Raw genomic sequence first — 26,054 nt, 5'->3', positions numbered from 1 at the left:
CCTGGGAAATGAAGCCAGTTGTGATCTTAATAGCAATAACTCTAAGTTATAAGATAAAATTCACGATATTTGGAGTTCTGAAAGTACACATGAGAAGTGAAATGCCCATCCTTGGTTAGTTGCAAAATGAATAGATCAGTTAATCAATAAATCAATAAGTATTTAATGGATACACTATATTTGCCTAGCTGTGTTTAAGGTACTATGGTGGTTGTAAGAGAAACTTAGTGGAGGGATTTGTAGTCTCCTTGGAGTTGACCACACTGACATGAAAAACAAATAAAGAGAATTATAAAAAAACACTCAATTCTACCTGGGGTAGTATAGTATGAGCTAGAAGCCATTGTCATCTAGAGATACTTCTGAGGAAGTGACCTGGTGTTTTTTTATCCAATAGGATGTCAGTTTCCTACATATACCTCCATGCCTCCCCTATGCCTTCTTGCTTCTCTGGAACTCTTCATACATGGAATCTTTAGTTCCTAAAGAGAAACTTTCAGGTTTCAATCTGATGGATGTCTCCTTGCCTGTGACTCAGGGATTGGAACCCAATCAGAGTCCTTTGAGCAGGACCCTTCCCCTCCCTATAAAACCCTCAAACTTCTCTGACCATAGAGCTTCCCTGGCCTCCAAGTTGAGAAATTGTCCTGAAGCAATAATGAACCCTGGAGTCTTAGCAATAGCTTGGTGTATCTGTGTATCCAGGTCTGGAAACAGCCTCTCCCTAGATGTTCCTGGACTCTGGCCTCCAATCATAACTTGAAAAGCATAGTGCCCAAGGCTCCACCTATATTCCTGGTGGTAGGCCTTCCCTCTTCTCCCCTCACTATTTTCAATCATAGACCTATTATTCAGTCCAGCTTGTGAATCTCTCCATTAGCTTGGGTGTCCTTCATAACCTCTCTATGGCTCAACTGTCTCAGCTTTAAGATGTGTATGATCAATATGCTAACAGGCAAGCTCTAATACTGTGGTAAAGATCTAGCAAAGGCTGGGATGAATTCACCTGGCAAATTTGCAAAGCTTTAATGACCACTTAGTGTGAAAACCCCTAAAGGCTGTTCATTAAGCCCAAATCAGGCCTGCTGCTGTGGTCCTTCTGAAAGAGAAGATGGGTCATTATGTCCTAAAAATGGGGACCCACTGGGAGAAAAGTGCATCCAAGCCTGATTCTGTGCCCTTAGGGTAATACCTTCCATGAAAAGCCTAAAGGAGAGGATCTGAATTAAGCATTTGAGCAATCTAAATACATTTGCCCATTCTTTCTATGTCAGGAAGTCTACACTAGCTTAGCCAGCTCTCTCTCTCAAGCAACATCTCTCAACTGAAGTTTGCTAAACATCTGGACAAAAAAAAGAAAAAATTCAGTTGCTTGAATCAATATGCTGGAAGGGATCTTAGAGAAAATTCAGTCCAACACTCTCATTTTACGGATGAGGAGACATATCCTAAAAGACCTAGTGACTTGTCCAAGGTCACACAGCAAGTTCAGCACCAGAGGCAGGACCAGAACCTAGGTCTCCTGACTCAAATCACTGTTTTTTCCACTACATCCCATTATTGCCATTCTCCAAACCATTTAACCCATCATTTTGGTAGAATACCCTGCAATAATGAGTGAAATTTGAAAAAAAAAATATATACATATGCATGCATGCATATATACACATATAAATAAATTTGAGTACATATACATATGAACTCATATGTGTGTATATGTATGTATATATATATATATATACACACATAGAGAGAGAGAGAGAGTATGCAGCTTATTTCCATACCAAAATATAATACAAAACTGATACATTCATGAAAATATATTTAATATTTTAGAGAGTATAATAGTGCTCCCAGTATTAACATTTTCATATAGAAAGTCATTTATGTTGTGTAAAAATATGAGGGTTCTAGTGAACTGAGCATGGGGAATTTTGAAAGATGTCAGAATGCCTGTGATGTTCATAGATGCCCAGCTCTGTGAGGAATCCCAGTGTGTTGAGGGGATAAGTTGATGCATCACAAACTTTATCCAGATATTGGTTGATTAATGAGCTAGCTCATAGCTAATGTGCATGGTTGCCTTAGAGTGATTATCATTCGAACTTTGCTTTAATTTCTTTGTTCATAACAGGCACAAGCTTAGACTTGATCTTCAAATCAAATCAGCAGTGGGGCATCTTTAATATCTCTAATAGGCCTGTTCAGAGAGAGCAATGAATCAGGATAACCCTATTATGTCGAACCCTTCTGCTAGCACCTCCCCAGCTCTAGCTTTATATGGGTTACATCATTATTGAGCTAAACTCATTGAAAAGTGATTTGAATTATACTTCAAAATAGTCTGCCTATGTTAATTAATACATTTCATCGAGTAGCAGAGGTTGAAATCAGTATGTGCTGATGATGTCATGTATCCATTGCCAGCCTGGCCCATCCTCATCTTCTGCAGGGCAGGTCTCCAGTTAAGCCCCTAAAGTCCTATAAATGAGGAAATGAAGAACAAGGCCACCTTTGTGAATTCTCTTTTCTTGGCCTACTTTTCAAGGCTCCATTTTTCAAACTGATGGGGCATTGGGGAGGTCATGGAGACAGGCCACTGCCAACAAGGTAAACTTTCTAGCAAATTATCTGAATGCAGTTAGTATGTCCATGCATCGTGAAGACAAGGATCTTTAGATTGTAATAGTTGGCATAGCCATGACTCAATGAATGTCCCTTTCAATGGGTATATAAAATATATAGGGTAGATAACAAAAAAGGAGGGTACAGAGAGACACTGCATTGTCGACACCGGATATTCCACAATATTTAGGGAAGGTGAACTAACTAGTTAATGTTAAATAAAAATGAAATTGTCATCTTTCTATGGTAGTCATGATATGTCTAATTAACATTAGAAGGTGAACCAAACTTCTTTGCTCTAAAAGAACTCTTGAAAGTAGAGACAGACAAGATAGGCAGATATCTATCATATCATGAAATTAAGTAGTGTTTCTAAAATCAGTCATTTTCTTTTAATCTCTCCTACCTCAAAAAGGTTTTTTATTTGTTTATTTTCAAAACAAATTCTCTTCTTTCACTTATTCATTTTTTGGTCTATTGGTTTATGTAAAATAATTCCCTTAGGCTAAAGGCCTAACAGTAATTCGGGGTAGCTTCATAGCCTGTTCATCACTCTGCTATTTCTTTTCTATGATCTGGTCCCAGATCATATATTTATATGCGTGTGTATTTGTGTATATGTATATATGTATGTATGTGAATTTGTCCTTCATTACCGAAGAAGACCATGCCATCAGAGAAATAATGACATGACACTTTACTTTGAGTGAGGGAGGGCTGTGCAGGTCACCAGCCTCACTACTCCTCCAGAGCCATCTGAATCCAGTGATGGATGACTGGAGATGACCCAGGATGAGGCAATTGGGGTTAAGTGACTTGCCCAAGGTCACACAGCTAGTAAGTGTCAAGTGTCTGAGGTGAGATTTGAACTCAGGTCCTACTGACTCCTGCACTGGTGCTCTGTCTACTGCACCACCTAGCTGTCCCAGCTATGTATATGTGTATTTATGTATATATGTGTATATATATCCATACATACCCACACATACATATTCTCTAAGATCCCACTTTATGTCTCACTTCTTTCCAACACACATGTTCCAAGTTCTGTTGCTCCTTTTCCTCACTGCCCTTGTTTTATAATGTTTATAATTTATTACTGTTGTAACAGTAATCTTGGTAACAGCACTCCTCTGGCCCAGAATGCTCTCTTTCCTTATTTTCTACCAGTGCAAATACTTCTTGTCTATTAAGATCCAGTTTATTTCTTCATTATAAGAAGTTTCTACTTTCTCCTTAAATCTTTTCAGATTCTTTTTAACCCAGTTCTCCCATTGTTGCAAGGACCATGATCACAAATATCAGAGTGTTAAATGATTCTTTGTTGATAAGTGCTTCACAATCTGAATGAAATTGATGAAGACCCTACCCTCTGGGAGCTTACAGAAGGACAACTTACTTCCTTATATTTACCTGATGTTGTAGCCAGTCTGTACTATTTATGATTAGCACATGTGATTTTCCCCACCTCTACAGTGGAGCTGACAGAATTCTGGAAATGGAGAGTCTTAGAGGTAAACTAATCCCATTTTATTTTATAAATGAGGAAACTGAGATCCAAGGAAGTGAGGTTCTTTGCCCCAGTTTGCACAAGAACACCAGGTTTCCTGACATCATACAATTACTTTTTCCACTACAATACATTTCCTGAAATGTCTCATTTCCCCATATTAACATAAAAGCTTCTCCTTCCTTCAAATGACCAGATCAAAGGGTACTTCCTTGAAGGCTTCCATGATCACAAGTGATCTTCTCTCTTTAGAACCTTGATATCCTACATTCTTAGGTCCCTTATTACATAACATCTTATATTCCAAGTTACATAGGGTTTTATTTTTTCCTACTAGTAGTTTCTATCTTATATGAGATCAGGGACCATGGCGTATTTATTCCTCAAACAGGTACACAGCACATGTCCCTTGAACATGACAGGTACTGAAAGAATGAGCATTGAATGAAGTATTGTGTTGAAAGTAACTTATTAATGTGCAAAAGGGCAAAGGTATTTTGTTGAGTGGCCAGTGATTAGCCAAATATGGTCTAGTTTATTTAAAATGAGTCGTTTTATGCCATGTCATGTGATACAATATCAGGCATCATCTATGGAATTGTGGGATTTGCCACACTGACTGAGACATATGGATCACCAGGCCCATTATTCTATTGCCAAAAGCTGCCCCAAGAAAAATCCCATTGGTGGCTTTGATTGTCCTCCATCCTATCAGCTATAAAGTTTAGATATATTCCAGCTCCCCTTGGGAGTCATTTATCACTGCCATCCATAAATTTGTCATCTTGTAACCCTTTTGGAATCCATTTACATCTCCTGTCTGCACCACTTCATGCACTATTGAGGTCCCTATATTATTACCTGCAATATGAAGTTGAACTTCCACTGATTCATCTGTTTCTCTACAAATACATTACACATTCATCTGGTTTTTCTCCCACTTTAGAGTTAAACTCCTTTGAGACAGAGGCTATGTCTCTTCTACTTTTATAATTCCTCTTATTCCCCAGCACAGTGGCAAACCACCAGCTGGCATACACCCATGCCTGCAGCACATTTTCCACAACAGGTGGTGCTGTAAATGCAGAGTTTATTCCTGATAAAAAGAAATTCATCCCACAAGAACCAATATTGCTGAGTATCATCCCAATTATAATCTCTTGCCTGAGTACTGGTCATTTCTAGGGACTGAACTGGGGTTGGGGGCAGGAGGGAGGTAGGAAGCCAGATTCCCTACAGCAATTACTTGTCACTTTCTGAAATGTAAATGTAAAGGGCAAATAGGTTTACACTTAATCGATCTGTCCCTTCCTCCGTGGTTTAACTTGTTTTTTCTTCAGGGTTCCCAGGGACTAAAAAGTATTGACACCAACAAACCAACAGATTTGTAGTGCAAATTTCATTTTTATTGATAAACAATATATACAGAAGTTTGGACACACACATTGACAAAGATGATATATTGGGACACTTGCTCAACAATACCCTGCATATTCCAACAGCATTTTGAATACTTGATCAAAATCTATAAAGTCCAGCTAAAATCCCTTTGAACTTTAGTCTGGATCAGGAGCAGATCTACTAAATTTTGTCTATTACCATTGTAGATGGTCAAGATTAGTTATTCAGTGGCCACAAAAGGTGAAAAATTATGACTTTCCATGTGTCTTCCTTTAGGATAGACATCTATGGAGTCTAGAACCCAGATGAAAGGTGGACTTTCAACTTATAGTGCCAGAAACTAGGTATCTGCCCCACATCCTGGCCATCTTTCCACTATGCTGTCTGTACTGTGGCTGTCATTCTTACCTGTGCTCTTCCCCTCAACCCAAAACAGAACCTTGGAGTCTCCCAATGGAAGCTCAGACTCTAAACGGGTGATCAACCACATTTTCTTGCTCAGACTAAGCTCTTGACATCATTGCTGCCTGCCCTACCTCTTTCTAGCTCCCTTCTGTGTGCCTTTTTCCCCCATTATAATACATATTCGCTCATTTAGGTCAAGGACTGTCTGACTTGTCCTTATTTTTATCCCTAGCATTTAGCAATGTGCCTGGTTCATAGTAAGCACTTCATAAAGACTCTATCTGCTTATCTAGTACCTTCCCAAAACATGTTTGTAATTCCTGATATAGAAGTCAGAACCAGGAGGGAATTTTTCAACTTAACTAAGGCCATGGGAGAAAGATGTGTTTACAAAACAAATTTAGTCACAACCAGTGCACAAACTCACCAACTAGTAGAGAAGTATCTATATGGGTGGGGGGTCTGATATGCAAGTAATATACTGGATTCATATAATATTAGAGCTGTAAAGGACCCTGGATATAACATTGTAAAAATAAAACCCTGCCATTTTCTAAATTGTTGTAAACCTTGACTTGCTACATAAATATAAATTATTTCTATTGTGATGATGATGAATGATAAAAATCAGTGATAAAAATATTACTTACCTATGGTCTCAAAGTTAGTTACAACATTTTCAGGTTCAAACTTAGAACCTATTTCTTCTGTCTTTAGGGTCAGCTGAACTTAAGGGGTCACTTAGTTCAACCCTTTAATTTTACATATGAGGAAACTATTCAGAAAAGCAGTGTTCCTAAGATCCCTGATTTCTCTACTCTCACCCTCTTAGGATTTCAATGGATCCAGGTTGTCTCCTTTTCCCTGGATCAAAGAATAGCATGGGATAACAATGACCATTTCTCCTCTTTTCATCTGTGCTGTATCTAAATCATCCATGAGAAATAACTGTCTTTCCTATTACTAAAGAAAAGTGTCTAGAAAAGAACCTTCTATAACTTCCCTTATTAACAGATGGATGTGTCCCACAACCTTTAGTCAGAAAATTCTTCTTATGGTCTGACCTATTCTCAGTACCTCTTATGGTGAAAATTTTCTTACTCATAAATGGCAGTCTGCACTTAGAGAGAACAATGAATATCTTTCTAAGAATCTGGCAAAAAAGAAGCACTGAAAACATCGCAAGAGTTTTCATAAAATTGCCAGGGCACATTTGTAGCCTTCGACATTTGAGATAGCATCTGAACAAAATTAAAATGCCAGTCATTTTCAAGGTCACCCATCATTACAGATATTTGTCACTGTCATGAACTATTTAACCTGCAGTAGGGTCACTGCTGAACCTTTAAAGGATCCTGCAAAAGATAGATCTCCTCAATGAAAATAAGGAAGTTTGGGACAGTGTGAGAGAAAACTGGAGGTAATGAAATATGGAGTCATTAGCGCTCTAGCAAAGTAACATGAGAGATCTGACAACACAAAAAGAAAGACAATTCATGTATATTTCATTTTCCTGCTCTCTGGTACAATAGCATATAGGACACTGGGGGCAATGCAGAGGGGTTGGCAAATTTGGAACAAATTAAAGGCAATAACCTTAAATACAGTGATAACAGGCTTGTGGAATTCACTACTGCAGGACATCATTAAATCAAATAACAGGCCTGGATTAGGGGATGGATAATTTAATGAGCAATAACATTGCTGGTATTTTGGCTGAAGAAGATACACAACATCTCATGGGCCTAATCTGATCGGCCCAAGGGCAAGGAGGATTTAATTTTCGCAGGAACCAAATAAAGTATTCATCATAGTAACAAGAGTTTGCTTTCTCAAGCTACTAGGACCCAATACCAAACCGTATTTCCATTTTAGCCACTATGAATATACTTCAGCATTTCTTACTGGAAGACAATGAGGCTGTGAGAAATCTTTTTCCTTCCGTGTTTGTCATACAGAGGTACTAATGTTAGATAATCTCAGTCAAAAGACAGTAAGAAACCTGGATCCAAGTATCATCAGGGATTTCTTAGTGTTATAACACTAAGCTAATCAGCTTAGACCAGCTCCTTAGGTCCATTCCATTGTTCACAGATAGGAATGAGGACTAGACCTCTAGATTTCATTATCATAGAGAATTCCCAGATGAGGGTTTTTTTTTAGTAACAAAGTATCAAACAGTTGCCTAGTACAGTGAGAGGGTGACTTGTGCAGAGTCATCCAGCCATCTACGTGTCAGAGGCATGATTTGTGCCCACTCTTCCTGACTGAGACCAGCTCTCCATGTACCATACCTCTACAGACTCTGACAAAATGAATCCACTTTTGAGAATCCCATTCTATCAGGACCAGACAGACTGAATGAAGTTCCCTCTTTGGTCCTAGATATGAATGGAAGGACTGTAAAGGAAACTCACTTATGAAAATGGAAAAATAGGGGAGGAATACTCCCAAGAATTCCAGTGAAGAACTCAGTGGCTTATATGTCCTTGTAAATATTTCAGTTATGGAGCACAATATATTTAAGTCAATAGTAACATGCCCCCACTGAAGTAGATGCCAGTGTTAGGAATGGCAAGAAACTGAATTTATAGATTCACCGCCTTTGCAAGCTCTATATGGCTACAGTTGTTTTCCTCTATTTCTTAGATTCACTTCCATCTCAGTTTTTTGACAGATGGTGACATGAAATCTTAAGTGGTGAGGGATATGGTTTTCCCTGAGTTCATATGGTCATGTATCAATAATGTTATACATGAAGCATGACTTTACTTCAAATAGCTTAAATCTTGAATCTAATTTGTTGAAAGTCTTAGAAGCTATGTAAGAGGTTCTTAATAGCTCTCTACTGCTAACAGTAGCAATCCAGTTTCACGGTAGTAGCCGTTTTGTTTCTCCAGTTGTAGAGATACGTGGTAGTAATGCAAAGTAATGTTTCCCAATGCAAAGTAAGCTACTTGAGGGCAGATGCTGATTAATTGTTTTGTCTTTGTATTGCTGGCACATAGTACAGTGCTTGGGACAAATCAAAGACTTAAAACATTTCTCCTGATAGTAAAATCCACTTTGAGGCTAATGGTATATGTCTGCTAAAGGGATGACTAGGTCTTTTTTGTGGAAACAGTACACCTAAAAGTAATGTATGTACCTGCCTCTAGATTGAGAAGCAGCCAAACAAAGCATGCTATGTGAAAGTAATAGAATCTTATTTATGCAATGTGAAATGATGAATTTGAGAAATGATGAAATGAGAATTCACTTTCCTGACTGGGCCCGTGTTTGGTAGGGTACCAGCATGGGAGTAGTCATCTGCCACCACAAGGACTGAAAAGTCTGGCACAAGGAGCCCAAGAGCCAGGACATCTACCTGCAGTTGCTGGTTAAGCTCCACTGGTTCCTGAACTGCAGAACCAACTCCAATTTCAACAAAGTTGTCCTGAAAAGACTGTTCATGAGCTAGACCAATTCCCTCCCCGCTCTCCCCATCTCTGTCACACGTGATCAGAAAAATGAAACTGCCTGGCCAGAAGAACAAGACAGCCATGGTTGTTGGGACTGTGACAGATGATGTGAGGATCCAGGATGTCCCCAAGCTGAAGGGGTGTGCCCTTTGTGTTACTAGCAATGTCTGGAATCGCATCCTCAAAGCTGGCCATGAGCTCACCCAAGGGCTGGGGCACTGTCCTGCTGTCTGGTAAGGGCTGCAAGGTGTTACAGGCATTTTGGGAAGGCTCCAGGTACTCCCTACAGCTACACCAAACCAAATGTCTGATCCAAGGGCTGAAAGTTCCATTGTGCCAGGGGTCACCATGCCAGTCAAGGCTACAAAAACTAACTCCTTTCCTTGTTGTATTAAAGGAATTTTGGACATTTTAAAAAAAAAAAAGAAATGAGAATTCAGAGAGACATGGGAAGATTTGTATGAACTGGTACAAGTTCTATCCAAGCAAGAACAAGTAAAATATGCAACATGAGTATAATGGTGTAAATGACACGATTTTGAAAGGTAGGAAAACTGACTCATTGAAATGACTAGTCTCCATCCTGGAGAACAAATAAAACATAATTCCACTTCCTTTTTTTCAGTGGGAGAGATGGTGGAATGGTATTTGCATTGCCAGACCTATTCACTGTAAGCTGATTTTACCTAAAATGTTTTTCTTCAGTTCTTCATGAACTGAAATGGTAGTAGGGTGTTTGGTGTAATTGTAGAATAAAATCAAAAGATTATTGTTTCTGTTTTGTTTTCTCAGTAAGAAAATATAAAGAGCAGGCTAAAGGCTGGAAATATAGTCTGACCATGAAAGAGTATTTACAAAAATTAGGACATAAAAGGATTTCAACCCATGGACTTGATTTCAGTTGTACAATTCATGATATGGTACTTGCCCACAGACCCTATGCTCTTTCACCCATTTGGATCTTGTCTTTAGACATAATGACTGCCTATCCATGCATTAGATACTCTTCTATTGAGAGACCATCCCTAATCCATCTTCTAATATTAATCCTCAATAAGTCTCTCTACACCTGTGTTTCACCTTTGAATCCCAAGACTTGCCTACTTGCCATCACACTTTTTTTTTCTTATACCCAGGCTCTCCCACATGCAGATCTCCCCACAGAGTACTCCATAATTTTCCAATTTCTTACTGTGAGGCCTTTGGTAAGCATAGTGACCTTTAATCTTCAATTTCTCTAAGTCATTTGGTGTAGGAATAATTACATTGAGATATTGTTTAAAGATTTATAAAATATTTGTAAACATGATCTCATTCAATTCTCACAATAAGCCTGTGGTTAAGGCTTGTTATCTCCATTTTAAAGATAAAGAAACTGAGGCTATGAATGGATAAGTTACTTACTCAAGGACATATGGCTTGTAAAATGTCCATGGCAGTTCTACTTGAACTCAGATCCTCCTGTTCTCTTTCTCTGCTTCATCAAATTGCTTCTTCTTGATAGGAGCTTAAAAACAACCAAGGAAATTGGAAAGTTCACTAAATCCAAACAGCTTACTCTTATATCCAATAAAATGAAATATAAATGCAGTTAGGATGTTTCACTCCTCTCCTTTTCACCTTTTAGTTTCCAATCCTGAACAATTTCAAGACCTGATAGAATCCTAAGGGAGGGTTCATAGCTAGAAATAAACTCAGATTGTCATGGCCTCTTTTTAGAATCTGTTCCTAGTCTCATCTCCAGCTATGGGGTCCCTTGTTGAAGAAGGCACTTCCCTATCTGGCTCTGGAAAGATTTCTAACCTGGTACTCAAGTTGTCCATCATCCCTCACCCCTCCATTAGATTTCCCTGGCTCCAGGTCCTTAGAAGTCCTATATAAGCCCTTGAGCTCCCTGAATTGGAGGGACACTTTTTCTCTTTGGCCCCAGGGAATTCTCTCAGTAGCTACAGGGCTTCCTATATTGATTTTAGAGTTTACTTCTTTTTGTCTCCTAGAGGTCTAGATGCCTCTGACCTTCCTTATTTCTTATGCAGTCTTTTTTTTTTTTCCTGAAATATATTAAACAGCTAGCTGTTAAACCTGGTTCCACATTTATATAAGCTCAACTCCTTTGCCTACCACAAAGATCTATTTCTATATGCTTCCATGTGCCCTTAGTGAAAAATGCCACTATCCTTGGGTCTTCTCTGTTGCTTTGCCTTCTTTTTTCAAAGTTTTGCTTCTACTTAAAAGTTCTTGCTCCTTCTTGGACCTCCCACTAAATCCCTGTTTGCTGGCTAAGGGATATCTCTAACTGTCAGCTCATTGGCAGAGCAGAGATGACTGACAGGGCCTTTGCTCCATAAATGAGCAAGCACAGTCAACCCTCTCTCAGCACTTCCACAAATTCTGGTTAATGACTTGCTATTCAGGTGCCCCCAGGAGTGTTTTCTCAGAATATGATTATTATAATTTTGCTACAGGAAAAAAATACATTCACATGGGGTGAAAATATAGACTAGACAGTTCTCAAAGTGTGATCCCTGGATCCCTGAGAGGTCAAAACTATTTTCATAATAATACTAAGATATCTTTGCCTATTAAAATACTCTTCCATTTTCTAACTACATATTTCTGTGAGCCAGGATTTTCTTTATACACTTCAACTAAAATATCGTAACAGATAGAATGCAGATGCAAATATGAGAATCCAGCAAATATGAGAATCTATTAAGCCTTTCATTAAAGATATTTGAAAAAAAGGATATTTGAAAATAATGCCATTCTTATCATTATTTTTTATTTTCAAAAATATAATTATATTCATAAAATATATGGTAACGTAATGAATTTATTGTTATTTTAAATGAATTAGAAAATTTAGATTGATCAGTTTTAATATCTAATATGGTAAACATTGATACATATAACCCATGATAAATAAGAGTTCTTTGGGGTCCTCAATAATTTTTAAGAGTATAAAAGGGGGCATAATATCAAAAAGTTTAAGAACTGCTGAGGTAGACAATATACATAATAATAACAACAATTATTACTATTATGATTTGAGAATCTTTTCCTAATACCTCTTTTTGCAAGATATACTCAAAATGTTAATTCGTCTTTCAAAGAGTTGTTAAAAGTGAACACTATCTAATTTTGGATTGTTTTTCCTATTTTACTTTCCTGTCTCCATGATATTAACCAGCTAAAAGTAATTAGTGAAATTGTCAAATGATTTGCAGCAGAAAATGGTATATCATGGTATACCAGATCATTGGTATACCAGACATTTTGCCATGAATATTGGGAAAAGATCACAATTTCTCTCTCTCTCTCTCTCTCTCTCTCTCTCTCTCTCTCTCTCTCTCTCTCTCTCTCTCTCTCTCTCTCACACACACACACACACACACACACACACACACACGCACACACACATACACTCTTTTTAAAATTTTTGTTCCAGATCTGAAATTTCATCCCTGTGGGGAACTCCCATTCTGAAAACTCCCTCTACAAATGCACTATTAAAGTGTTGCTGCAAGGCATGTATCACAAACAAGAATAGAACCTAGATCTTCTTGACTCAAAGGCCAGTCCACTTGGCCTGGGCATTGCCATTTCTTTCTTTGTCAGCACTTAAACAGGGGAACAGGCAAACTGAAATGTAGATCTCTCGGTAATGTTTAATCTGGGAATTTTCTGAGTTTAACAAAACAAGCTTAAGCTCAATGGATTTTATAAATGAGTTATTTACCTGATTCTAAAATAACTCCAAATTATTGTTCATTTCATTTTGATTGTCTTGGAAAGGGAGAGGAATAATCCAACCAGCTTGGTTCTTACTATACTTCTTTCTTTAGATTTAGTAATACCTCTATCAGCCTTATCCGAACTGATTGCCCTCACCAGTATAAAACCAGGATATTTTTGAAGGGTTCTTGCCTATGATGAAACATATAAAATGGAGTTCAGAACATGACCAATGTGAATAAGTCAGGAAAGAATCATGGAATCACTTAAATTTCTAGTCTTAAATCCAAATTTGAAACATCTCTGGTCTAAATGGCATCCAATTGGGCAGATCTCTCTGAAATAGTATCATTTGATTGGTACTGATTGTGGAATCATTCAGTGATGTTGTTTTAGTACAGAGGTTCCTTTGTGGAGATAAAAGGATATGTTGTCCTCCCCTATCACCTGCACCATAATCCTATTCATACCAGACACATTGTCCTGTTAATTCGCTGGGAAACGATCACAAAATCACATAGTTGGAACTGAAAGACAAATCTTCATCAGACTCCTCATTTTACAACCGAAGAAACTGAGACCTAGAGAGATTAAAAGCTTTGACCAAGGTAATAAGTGACAGAGTCAGAATTTGATGTGAAATTGCCCAGTTTCAAATCAAGAACATTTTCCACTATATCATATACTTAACAACTAACAATCTTGCTTTGCAACAAACTTTGAATCTCAATCTTACATAAACAGAAGATTGATGATGCAAGTACAAGTCTGAATTATATTACCTCTAAGATAATTTCTAATTCTTGATATTTTATGAAATAGAAGTTATTTATGTAAAACAGACAGAACTAAATTGTGATTTATGGAAGAACTGGAATCAGAACGACAAATTGACTTTCCCAAGTTACTTCTAGCTCTGGAATTTCACAAAGGTCTGTGTTCACATTAATGTAACAGCCTTCTAATAATACTCACTGCCTCTAATACAGGGATTCTTAAACTTGGGTTTGTTTTTGTTTTTCCAAAGTCTTTGTTGGCAATCTAGTGAAGCCTCCTCAGAATGTTTGGTATCAACAATCATAATTGAAGGAAATGCTAAATTTCAATTGGAGGCTAGTAAAAATAAAGATGTAATTGTTTCTCCATCCTAGTTCATGGGCCCCTTGATAGCTATAGATAAAGCTATAGATACCCCTTGATAGTGAAGAAATCCCTGTTAGTCTCTCCCTGCCCATAGCTATTTAATCTCATTATATTTATATTTATATAAATATATATACATCTTATGTAATTACAATGCAATATCATAATATTAATCTTTCTCAAATTTTGCTTTCCATATGCCTCTGTTAATAACCCTTCAGCATATCTCAGTACGTAACCGATAAAGCCCAAGCTTCTCAGTCTGGCATTCAAACACTACTCCCTGTTAAAAGTTTTGACCTACCTCTCCAGCTTTGTCTCCCACAACTTCCCTTTATGAATCCCCTTTTTTAGCCAAACAATACAATCTTCTATCTCATAAACTCACATTCTTTTCTACTTCTGGAGCTTTATCCACATGATTGCTCTAATTAGAAAAGTTCCTTCCCCTTCTCTATTAGGACAGTTGCTGTCAATCAATCAAAATGCCATCTCTAATCCCCTACTCTCCAAGAAATATTTCCTAGGCTACTAATACAGATTTTACTTGTCACTGTATCCATACTAGTATCTTCTGAACCACTGATCTGGCTGCTTTTGAATATCTCTTGTATGTAGTAATTATATTCAATATTTAATTTTTCTTCTGTTTTTGCCTCATCTTCCCAACTAGAGTGAGAGATGCTGGAAGGCAGGAATAATGTCTTACTCTTCATTCATTCTGCTCTGCCTTTGTACTCTTCAATAGTCTATAGCTCAGTACTACTTAGTATATAATATGTACCCAATAACCATTTTTAATTTGTTTTTCTTTTAGAAGTGATAAAACCATTCTTACAAGTTGCCTTTTCCTTTCAGGTTCTGAGCAAAATTGTATTTGGGACCAAACTCCCAATTTGCTGTTCATAGAGCCAATGCCCTTCTCCCACTGAGGTCAAAGCCTTCTATAATCAGCTGACTGTTAGCATAAGAGTCTAGGATGGGACTGAATTAACAATTCCTTTTTAAACCAGATGATTTCCACTGGGCTTTATTTTCTGTTTGCTTGTTAATAGAAATGCCCATAGGCAGTGGCCCTAGATCAAATGTGTGTGGCTAATAGAATCCAAAAGTTCATGTTTAATTTTAAAATTTGACTCCCTTTAGACTTCTAGCATTGCCAAAATTCATCTGAAAAGCAGAAAATGTCATTTTCTTTCCACCTTCAAAAAGCAGCTGAACAAAATTTAAATACATCTGGTTATAACAAACAAGCTAGAAAGTGCTCCACAATTGGGACAAGCTTCTACCCAGATCCAATTTTTATGACTGAGTTAGAAAGCCCTTGAAAAATGGGGCGCACAGTGCAATCCCTTCTGGGGCTCTAACCGGAGCCTTCTTGGTGAGCTGAGCTACAGTAACAAAGCATGACTGGCACATTCCCCAAGCATGTTAAATACCCCAGTTGAAACAGGAGAAGAAATTAAACTTAAAGGTTGTTCAAAGCAGTAGGACTCAACTTGACACTGTCTGTTTACATCTGAATTCTGTTTACATTTCCTTTGTAACAAATGACAAGATACAACTTATGGGTGCGAATTGAATGATCTTATGAGTGTTAATACCATGATTATGGGGCTAAGTCAATCTGACAAGGATAATGGAATCTCATTGCTTTTCCCCATCTCAGGGATATAAGTTGAAAACATGGGGAGAGGATTTCCTTTCTTTTTCTCCACTCCCTCCCCTTCCCTCCTCACCAAAGCAACAACATGACATTACTCAATTAGAGAAAGACATTCGGCAGGTGTTTTTTCCCAGATGAGTGACCACACATGAACATAGACAGTCACTGAGGTGTTGATGCAACCTTACCTCCTTTGTCTTTCAGGACAGGGGCTATTCCTACTTAAAATCTTGAGATAAATTCAATGTGTTGAAAAAGTGAGGGTGGCTCCTTACCAAGTCTTTACTCATCTGTGATTTCTTCTGTGGCTCAGAGGTTCAAATGATAGAAGATAATAAAATTATGGAGGGAGATTCTCTTGATATGGAATACCTCTTGAAATTTATTTGTCACTCCACTTTAATAAGAACTCTCTGCTCTAGCTAGAGACACAAATAGAGAGTAAAGTCCCTCAAGCAAATTCAGGTAAGAAGAAGAGGCATCTAAAGCCTGGTCATGCCTGTGTATGAAGGCTGTGAGACTGGGAGGTCAAAATTTTCAAAGGGATCTGGTTTTGGAGTGTAGAGGAATACTATAAACCAGGTACTAAGCCCATCGGGAAGAGGAAGAATCTGGAGGCCCAAAGATGGCAGCAACTAAGATCAGGACAGGGTGGAATGAACTTTAAAACAGGTAAATTGGCACATCTAGACAAAGAACTATGGAGTCTGGATGCAGACTGAAGCACATTATTGGTCCTCTCTCTTTTTTATTTGCTTTCTTTCTTCTTTCTTGTGGTTTCTCCCATTGGTTCTAATTCTTCTTTACAACATGACCAAAATGAAAATAGGTTTAATATGAATATATATGTAGAGTCTATATCAAATTGCATGTCTTGGGGTGGAGGGAAGGGAAGGACTGGGAGAAAATTTCTAACTCAAAATCTTATGGAAGTAAATGTGAAAAACTAAAAATAAATAAAAAAAGGTGAATTGGTTGCTGAATGTTCATGGTGGAGAAACATTTGTCACTGGCGATGGGAGTCCAGGAATATGCCAAATCCTTCTCCTGGTTTTATGTCAAGGGGTATGAGGAAAAAGGGCTACTACTCTTGATGAGGATACCAAGAGTTGTGCTATCTTTGGGACAAAGCTTGGTACTAGTGAACACTAGAATGTTGAAGGAATGTAACAAATGATCTTGGGTGAAGGACAGTTGTAAACAGTAGAACAAGCTTCCAGAGACCCTGGAGGAAAGGCAAGATGGGACAAAAAGAATATGGAGTGGGCAGGACTAGGGCTAGGCTAAATAGTATTGAGAGTATGAGGAGAGGTATCAGGGAAAAAAGGAATTCAGAGGTAGTGATGGGGAGGAAGGAGACCATAAGTGTTTCCCCTATATGATCAGGATAAAGGTACTAGGTTCTCTTTGCTTCACCCATCTCCCATATCTCTGCTACATGTGGTCTTGCTCCATAATCCACACACTTCTGGGAGAAGGGAGGATAGACCTACAAATACCTCTAAGTGTGAGGCTAGGAGAAGGCAATTGCAGGACCAGAGGAAGAGAAAAATGATATTCCCTTAAATATTAACACAGTATCAAAACCTCAGATTGGTACCTTAGTTATGGCTTCAGCTTGAACTAGATTGATCCACTCAGGACATTCCAAACATACCTTCTTCACACTGATGGCAAGCTTTTTTTTTTTTTCCTTCTAGAATGACCTCCCCACTCCCAAGTCCTGCCATCATTGATGACCATTTAAAAATCCACCTTCCTGAGGGGAGGAGCCAAGATGGCAGAGTAGAAAGAAGCAAATACACTTAGCTCTTACCCCACAGCCCATAAAATACCTGTAAAGAAGAACTCTCAACAAATTCTGGAGGAGCAGAAGCCATAGAACAATGGAGTCAAGGAGATTTCTATCCCAGAGAGACCTGAAAGACCAACAGGAAAAGTCTGTCATGCACTGGACTCAGAGCAGAGCCCAGCCCTGCCTTGGCCACGTGGCACCAAGAGGAACAGATCTGAGCAGGCTTCAGGGACGGAATCTCTAGCAGCAGTGCAGATCCCTCAACCCACAGGCGCCAAAGGTCAGTGAGAGGGTCTTTTCAGCTGGCCAAGAGGGGAGCAGGGTGTCCCCATGGCTCAGGTCTCCTCAGGAGGCAGCAGTGGAGACAGCAGCAGTTGGGGCTCCCAAAGCAGGCAGTAGCCCGCATCCATTGTTGAAGGTCTCATCAGAAAGCCACTGGGGGAACTGAACTTGGTATGGCAGCACTGCCCCTACCTGAGCAGCTGATCTTAATCTCACACTGAATAGGAACCCTGACACTGCCTAAAGCCCTGAGGCTTGGGAGCAGCTCATTTGAATCTCAGTCCCCAGTGCTGGCTTGGTGGAGCTGGAGGCCAGGAGGTTGTAGAGAGGAAACAGAAGTCAAATAACTGGTTGAAAAAATGCCCAAAAAAGGGGAAAAAAAATAAGATCATAGAAGGTTACTTTCTTGGGGAACAGGTGTCTCCCCCATCCTTTCTGATGAGGAAGAACAAGGTATATTGTCAGAGGAAGTCAAGGCCTCTGCCTCCAAAGGGAACTTAAAATGGGCTCAGGCAATAGAAGACCTTAAAAAACAAGTTAGCAGCTTACTAAAGGAGAACCAAAAAAATGCTGAGGAAAATAGCAGCTTTAAAAAGAGGCTAACTCAATTGGAAAAAGAGGTCCAAAAAGCCAATGAGGAGAAGGAGGTTTTAAAAAGCAGAAATACTCAAATGGAGAAGTTTCAAAAGCTCACTGAACAAAATAATTCATTGACAGAGAGAACTGAGTTCAGGAAAACAAATGACTATGAGTTAAACCAAGCAGTTAGTAAATAAAACCAAAAATTTGAAAAAAATAGAAGATAATGTGAAACAACTCATTGGAAAAACAACTGACCTGGAAAATAGATCCAGGAGAAATAATTTAAAAATTATTGGACTACCTGAAAGCCATGATCAGAAAAAGAGCCTAGACATTATCTTCCATGAAATTATTAAGGAAAACTGCCCTGATGTTATAGAATCAGAGGGCAAAATGGATATTGAAAGAATTCACCAATCACCTCCTGAAAGAAACCAAACAGAGAATCTCCTAGGAATACTGTGGCCAAATTTCAGAGTTCCCAGATCAAGGAGAAAATACTGCAAGCAGCTAGAAAGAAACAATTTGAGTACTGTGGAAATACAATCAGAATAACACAGGATCTGGCAGCTTCAACATTAAGGGATGGAAGCACTTGGAGTGGGATATTTCAAAAGTCAAAGGAACTGGGATTGAAACCAAGAATCACCTACTCAGCAAATCTGAATATAATACTTCAAGGGAAAAAATGGTCATTCAGTGATATAGACAAATTTCAAGATTTCATGTTGAGGAAAAGACCAGATCTGTATTTAAAAATTTGACTTCCTAAGACAAGAATCAAGAGAAGCATGAAAAGGTAAAGAGAAAAGAAAAATCATAAAAGACTCTCTAAAGTTGAACTGTTTACATTATTTCATGGAAAGAAAATATTTTTAACTCTTGAATCTTTTCTCAGTATTTGGGTAGTTGGAGAGGTTGTACATACACACACACACACAAATAGAGAGTACAGGGTGTGTTATATCAGAAGAGATGATATCCACACACACACACACACACACACACACACACACACACACACACACACATACACACATGCACAAAATAAAATAAAATAAAAATTAAGAGGTGAAGGAGGAAAATTCCAGGAAGAGAAAGGGAGTAATGGAATGGGTCAGGCTATAACTCATAAAAGAGATAAGAAAAATCTTATTCAATGGAGCAGATAAGGGAGAAGGGGATGGGGAAAAAAATAAAGCTACTCTCCCCATATGTGGCTGAAGGGGGGAATAATATGCTCACTAAATTTGATATGAAAATTTATATCACACCACAGGAAAGTAGGAGAGGAGGTGACAAGTGGAGTGAGAGGAATGTGAGAAGGGAGTCACTAGAAATAAACACTTTTGAGAAGGGACAAGGTCAATTGTAGGTGGGGGGAAAATTAGGGGGGATAGGGTAGGACAGAGGGCAATATAATTACACAACATAATTATTATGGAAGTCTTTTACCAAAGAACACATATTTAATCTGTACTGAATTGCTTCCCTTCTCAGTGGGGGCTGGGGAGGGGGGGAGGGAGATAAGTTGGAATTCAAAGTATTAGAAACGAATGTTGAGAATTTTTATTACATATAATTGGGAAATAAGAACTACAGGAAATGGGGTATGGAAATTTATCTTGCCCTGCAAGAAAAGAGAGAAGATGGGGATGGGAGAGGGGTGGGGTGTGTTGGAGGGGAGGGTACATTGAGGGAAGGAGTAATCAGAATGCAAGGTATTAGGAAGCAGGGGGAGGGGAGTGGTGGGGAGAAAAATTGGACATGTTACATAGTGAGGTAAAAGCAATTAGTATTAAAACAATAGACTGAATTAATTACTGAGAATAAATCAACGACATCTTTAGTTTGGAGAAAAGAATTTCAGTCTAAATTTCCTAGAGGAAGGTAACCTCGGGTAAAATTTGGCATTGATGGAAAAGTCAAGGTTTTAATGGTAAATTTGATTTTATGATTGCCATTTAATCAGAAACTAGAACATGTATAAAAAGGCATGTAAGCCACTTAAGATTTGCCTCAAAAGATGTTCCTTAGCCAAAGAGAAACTATAATCATATTTGAAACATGGTTATTGGAACTTGCCATTTTTAGATGCAATGGGACTATTAAGTGACTGTTCTTCTGGGTCTAACTTCAGGTATGGATAGCAAGAAAGGCGATCTCAGCTTCCAATCCATGATGCCAGTAAGCTGATGAGATGCTGGTATGAACTGCATAAGGTGATCTCAAGGGAAGGGTGGGAAAGCGGCTGTTCAGCATGGGCTGAGGTGGGATTCTCCTCACTGAATTTCCTCACTAACACCTGGCAGACTTTAAGCCTGACTGAATGCAAGTGGATAATCTAATCCTGCCTGGAATTGACATGAAGTTGGGGAGATATTGTATCCCTGCAATGTCCCTACTCTTGGTGGCAATTTCCTATAGTCAAAAGATGTGTAAGCATAATACCAGATCTATTCAATTACAGATTATTAGTAGGGGAACATCCAAGGTTGTTATAAGGCATAGAACTTTAGGCCAACAAAAAGTTAGGGTCCTTTAATTCTTAGTAATACTGTGGAGACAATTAGCTTGTGAAGTTAGCAACATAAATATTATTTGTGTCTCAGTTGGTTAACGTTTAAAAGAAAAAATTCTTTTGTGGTCCATATTGTAAATGCTTTAAAAAGAAGTACCACCTGACTAAAAGTTTGAATTGCTTTGTCTGTTATAAACTGTGTTAAAAATAAAAAAAAATAAATATCCATCCTCCTTTATAAGATTTTTTTCATGGTTCCAGCACAAAGTGACCTTGTACTTCCTCTAAACAGTCTATAATTTATACTTATATTTGTATTGTCTGAACCATTCATTTTCCTGTTTATCATATACTACCTAACATTGCTATTCAACTATTTCATTTGTGTTTTCTTTCATCTCCTTAAAAAGATTATATGCAAGGGAAGGGTAGGGACCAACTCTTCTTTTTTTTCCCGCCTTTTAGGTTTTCCCTTCAAAATCTAGCAAAGTGTTATGAATGTTATAGGCATTCATTTGTAGAATGTAATGAAATGAATGAATGTAACGAACTGTCAGTTATCCAGCATTATGTTCATAATGATAACTCTATCTTACTGAAATGGCTTCGGCATCAAACAGAAGTTCATCTGTGCTCAGCATAATTTTACTTTCAAGTGTATTCTATTATATTCTAATTGAAAACCAGTACTTAATGTTTGAAATATAGAATAACCCTCTATTAATCCAAACATTATTTAATCAGGTCACTCCATTCCCTGGTCAGGCTGGATAAGGAAGGGATTAGTGTGCATTGACTGTCCATTTGGGATACCTGTGCCACGGAAACTCTTTTTGTGATATTAAAACAAACAGTGGTAGAGGAAGCAGTTAAAAGGGGGAATTCATGCCTGGGGGGGAAATTATAGAATTTGGGACTAGATTTATTTGTTTGCCTAAGGATGGGATAAATAGGGTGAATGGGCAAAAGGCATAGGGAGGCAGATTTCATACTGCTGCAGGAAAGAAAAAAAATCCTAACATTTTGAGCTGCCCCAAAGTGGAATGAACTGCCTCAGGAAATAGTGAGTTAGTTCCCTGGCTTCAGAGGTTCTGAAGTGAAAGATGGAAGTATATTTGATGGGGTTGTTGTAAAGTAGATTCATAGTTTAGATATAGGCTGGGATCAGTGACCTCTGAGTCCTCAATTCAGCTCCAAGAGTCTTTGAATACCTTTCTGTTTATTAAAATGACACCTGTGATCATTTTTGTTTCTCCTTGTGATAGATATGGATAGATAGATACATAGATACATAGATACGTATACACACATACACACATACTGCCATATGGATGTAGCTTTTGTTTGCAGATCACTTTCCATTCCAGGAAGAACAAAACTAAAATAAGCATAAGCATCAGTGATGTTTGGATAAATAAAGAGCATGTAAGCTCTTTGGAGGTAGAGATTATTTCATTTTTGGTACTTTTCCCCAGTACCTAGCATAGTGTGGCAAAAAGTATGTGCTTAATAATAATTAATACTTAATCTGATTTATTCATGTTATCATCGGTACATTTTGATATGTTAACACCAAGAGAATATAAATTCCTCAAGGTGGGGATTATTTTTGTTTTGTCTTTATATCTGTAATATCTAGCACAGAACTTGGCACATTTCATAACTGCTGTCGAAAAACTGACTCTATAATTAACGCAATGACTTTGGATAAATCACTCAATTTCTTTAGCCTTCAAGTGACTTTACTGCAAAATTGCATGATATTTGCCATTTAAGCTTAATTTTTCAAAAATAAGTACCATAAATAACAATGTTGCCAAATCACTAACATTGTAGCTCTAGATTGGGTAGAAACATAATAGATTGGATAACAATGATAATAATAAAACATTTTGATGTTATTTTGTGTCTGACTTTGTGACTCCATTTGGGGTTTTCTTGGAAAAGATATTGGAATGGTTTGCCATTTCCTTCTTCAGCTCATTTTAAAATTGAGGAAAAGGGTCACACAGCAAATAAGTGTCTGAGACTGGATTTGAATTCAGGTCTTCCTTGATTTGAGGCCCGGTTCTTTATCTGTTGCCCAACAAAAAATAATGCTTTGCTTTTGAGGGCCACTCCATGTAATAGGCTGCCTCTCTTCTAAATCCTTTACTTCCTCCTACCTAACACCAGCCCCCCTTCTCCTCTTACAGAACAACCAATAGCACCTTCCTTCTTATGACATTAGAGATTAGAAACCAATTGGATTCAATTTACCAAGGACTTACCTCCTCCCTTTAAAAACTCTCATCATCACTTGACTCACCTACGAGGGTGAACTGCCCTGTTGTAGAAGAAACCAGACTTCAAATGTCTTATGATGGTTGGTTAATTACCTTGACAATAAATAATTTTGATATGGATTCACTTTTTGACAGAGATGGCCCTGTGTGGATGTTTCTACCAAAACCAGACTAACTTAAAATATCTGACTTTGAGCAGATGAAACTAGATTGATCTCTTTTCTTCACCTTTAGCTACTTTCTACTCTCTCAGTAGAGTGCCAGATTCCATACCATACACATTTAATTCCTCTCTTTTGTTGTGCTCCTTATTCTGTGATTTTAAAGATTGGTTACAACTTCTAAGGAACAAGCAAAAGTTGTATTTTTTATGTGAAATTTATTTATTCATTTGTTTTTAGTTTTCAGCATTCACTTTTATAAGATTTTGACTTCCAATATTTCCCCCTCCTTTCTTTTCCCCCTCTCCAAGATGGCATGTGATCTGATATTGGCTATATATGTACAATGATATTAAACATATTTCCATGTTAGTCATATTGTAAAGAAAAATCAGAACCTAAGAAAAAACCACAAGAAAGAAAAACAAAGACAAAAAAAAGGAGAAAATAGTATTTTTTGATCTGCATTTCAACTCCATACTTCTTTCTCTAGAGGTGGATAGCTTTTCCATCTTTAGTCTTTTGGACTTATCTTAGATCGTTGCATTGCTGAAAAGAGCTGAGTCTATCAATGTTGGTCATTGTACAATGTTGCTGTTACTGCATACAGTGTTCTCGTGGTTCAGTTCAAGCAAGTCTTTCCAAATTTTTTCTGAAATCTGCCTCCTCCTCATTTCTTATGGAACAACAGTATTCCATTATGTTCATATACCACAACTTGTTCAGCAGTTCCCCAATTGATGGGCACCCCCTCAATTTCTAATTCTTGGCCACCACAAAAAGAGCTGCTATATATACTTTTGCACATGTGGGTCATTTTCCCATTTGTATGATCTCTTTGGGATATAGAACTAGAAGTGGTATTGCTGGGTCAAAGGGTAGGCACAGTTTTATGGCCCTTTGGACATAGTTCCAAATTGTTCTCCAAAATGGCTGGATCAGTTCAGAACTTCACCAACAATGCATTAGTGGTCCAGTTTTCCTGCATTTTCTCCAATATTTATCATTTTCCTGTTTTGTCATGTTAGCCAGTCTGGTAGGTGTGATTTGATACCTCAGAGTTGTTTTGATTTGCATTTCTCTTATCAATAGTGATTTAGAGCATTTTTTTCATATGACTATAGATAGATTTAATTTCTTCCTCTGAAAAAATGCTTGTTCATATCCTTTGGCCGTTTATCTATTTGGGAATGACTTGTATTCTTATAAATTTGACTCAGTTCCCTATATATTTTAGAAATGAGGCCTTTATCAGAGACACTGACTATAAAAATTATTTCCAAGCTTTCTGTTTCCCTTCTAATCTAGGTTGCATTGACTGTATTTATGTAAAGCCTTCTTAATTTATTGTAATTAAAATTATCTATTAAAAGTTGAAATTCTTTTTAAAAATTAATTAATTTTTTGTTTTCAACATTTCAACATATACTTCCACAAGATTTTCTTTCCAAATTTTCTCCCCAACTCTCCCCTCTACCTACCCCAAGAGAGCATGCATTCTTCCCCCAATCTGCCCTCCCTTCTGTCACCTCCTCCCTTCTCTTACATCCTTTCCCTCTATTTTCTTGTAGGGCAAGATAGATTTCTATATCCCATTGTCTGTATGTCTTATTTCTCAGTTGCATGTAAAAACAATTTTTAATATTTGTTTTTAAAACTTTGAGTTCCAACTTCTTTCCCTTCCTCCCTCCCCACTCACCCTCACTGAGAAGGCAAGCAATTCAATATAGGTTACACATGTGTAGTCATGCAAAACACTTTCATAACAGTCAGATTGTGAAAGACTAGCTATATTTCCCTCCATCCTATCTTGCTCTCCTTTTATTCTATTCTCTCCTTTGACCCTGTCCCTCCTCAAAGTGTAATTCTAATTACCCCCTCCTCCCATTTGCCCTCCCTTCTATCATCCCCCCACTCCCCCACTTAATCCCTTCCCCCTACTTTCCTGTAGTGTAAGATAGATTTTCACACCAAATTAAGTGTGCATGTTAATTCCTACTTAAGTCAAATCTGATGAGAGTACAGGTCACTCTTCTCCTCCATTGAAAAAGCTTTCTCTTGCCTCTTTTATGTTAGAGATAATTTACCCCATTCTATTTCTCCCTATATATTCTCCCAATATATTTCTCTCTCACTTAATTTTACTTTTTTAGACATCATCCCTTCATATTGAACTCACCCTGTGCCCTCTCGTCTTCATATATAATCCCTCCAACTACCCTAATACTGAGAAAAGTCTTAAGAGTTACAAATACGATCTTTTCACGTAGGAGTGTACACAGTTCAACTTTATAAAGTCCCTCTTGATTTCTCTTTCCTATTTATCTTTTCATGCTTTTCTTGATTTTTGTGTTTGAGAGTCAAATTTTCTATTCAGCTTTGGTCTTTTCATCACATATGCTTGAAAGTCCTCTATTTCATTGAATGACCAGTTTTTCCCCTGAAGTATTATTATACTCAGTTTTGCTGGGTAGGTGATTCT

At 37.8% G+C, this 26,054-nt stretch overlaps 1 pseudogene; it reads left to right on the top strand.

Moving 5' to 3' along the window:
• The first annotated feature begins 9,236 nt into the window (after window positions 1-9,236).
• LOC140498477 (large ribosomal subunit protein eL18 pseudogene) lies at window positions 9,237-9,776 on the top strand (annotated as a pseudogene).
• The last annotated feature ends 16,278 nt before the right edge of the window (window positions 9,777-26,054 follow it).

The sequence above is a fragment of the Notamacropus eugenii genome, chromosome 4 (genome assembly GCF_028372415.1).
Source record: "Notamacropus eugenii isolate mMacEug1 chromosome 4, mMacEug1.pri_v2, whole genome shotgun sequence".
Lineage (NCBI taxonomy): Eukaryota > Metazoa > Chordata > Mammalia > Diprotodontia > Macropodidae > Notamacropus > Notamacropus eugenii.
The sequence above is the reverse complement of the archived record's forward strand: the minus strand, read 5'-3'. Positions and strand labels throughout refer to the sequence as shown.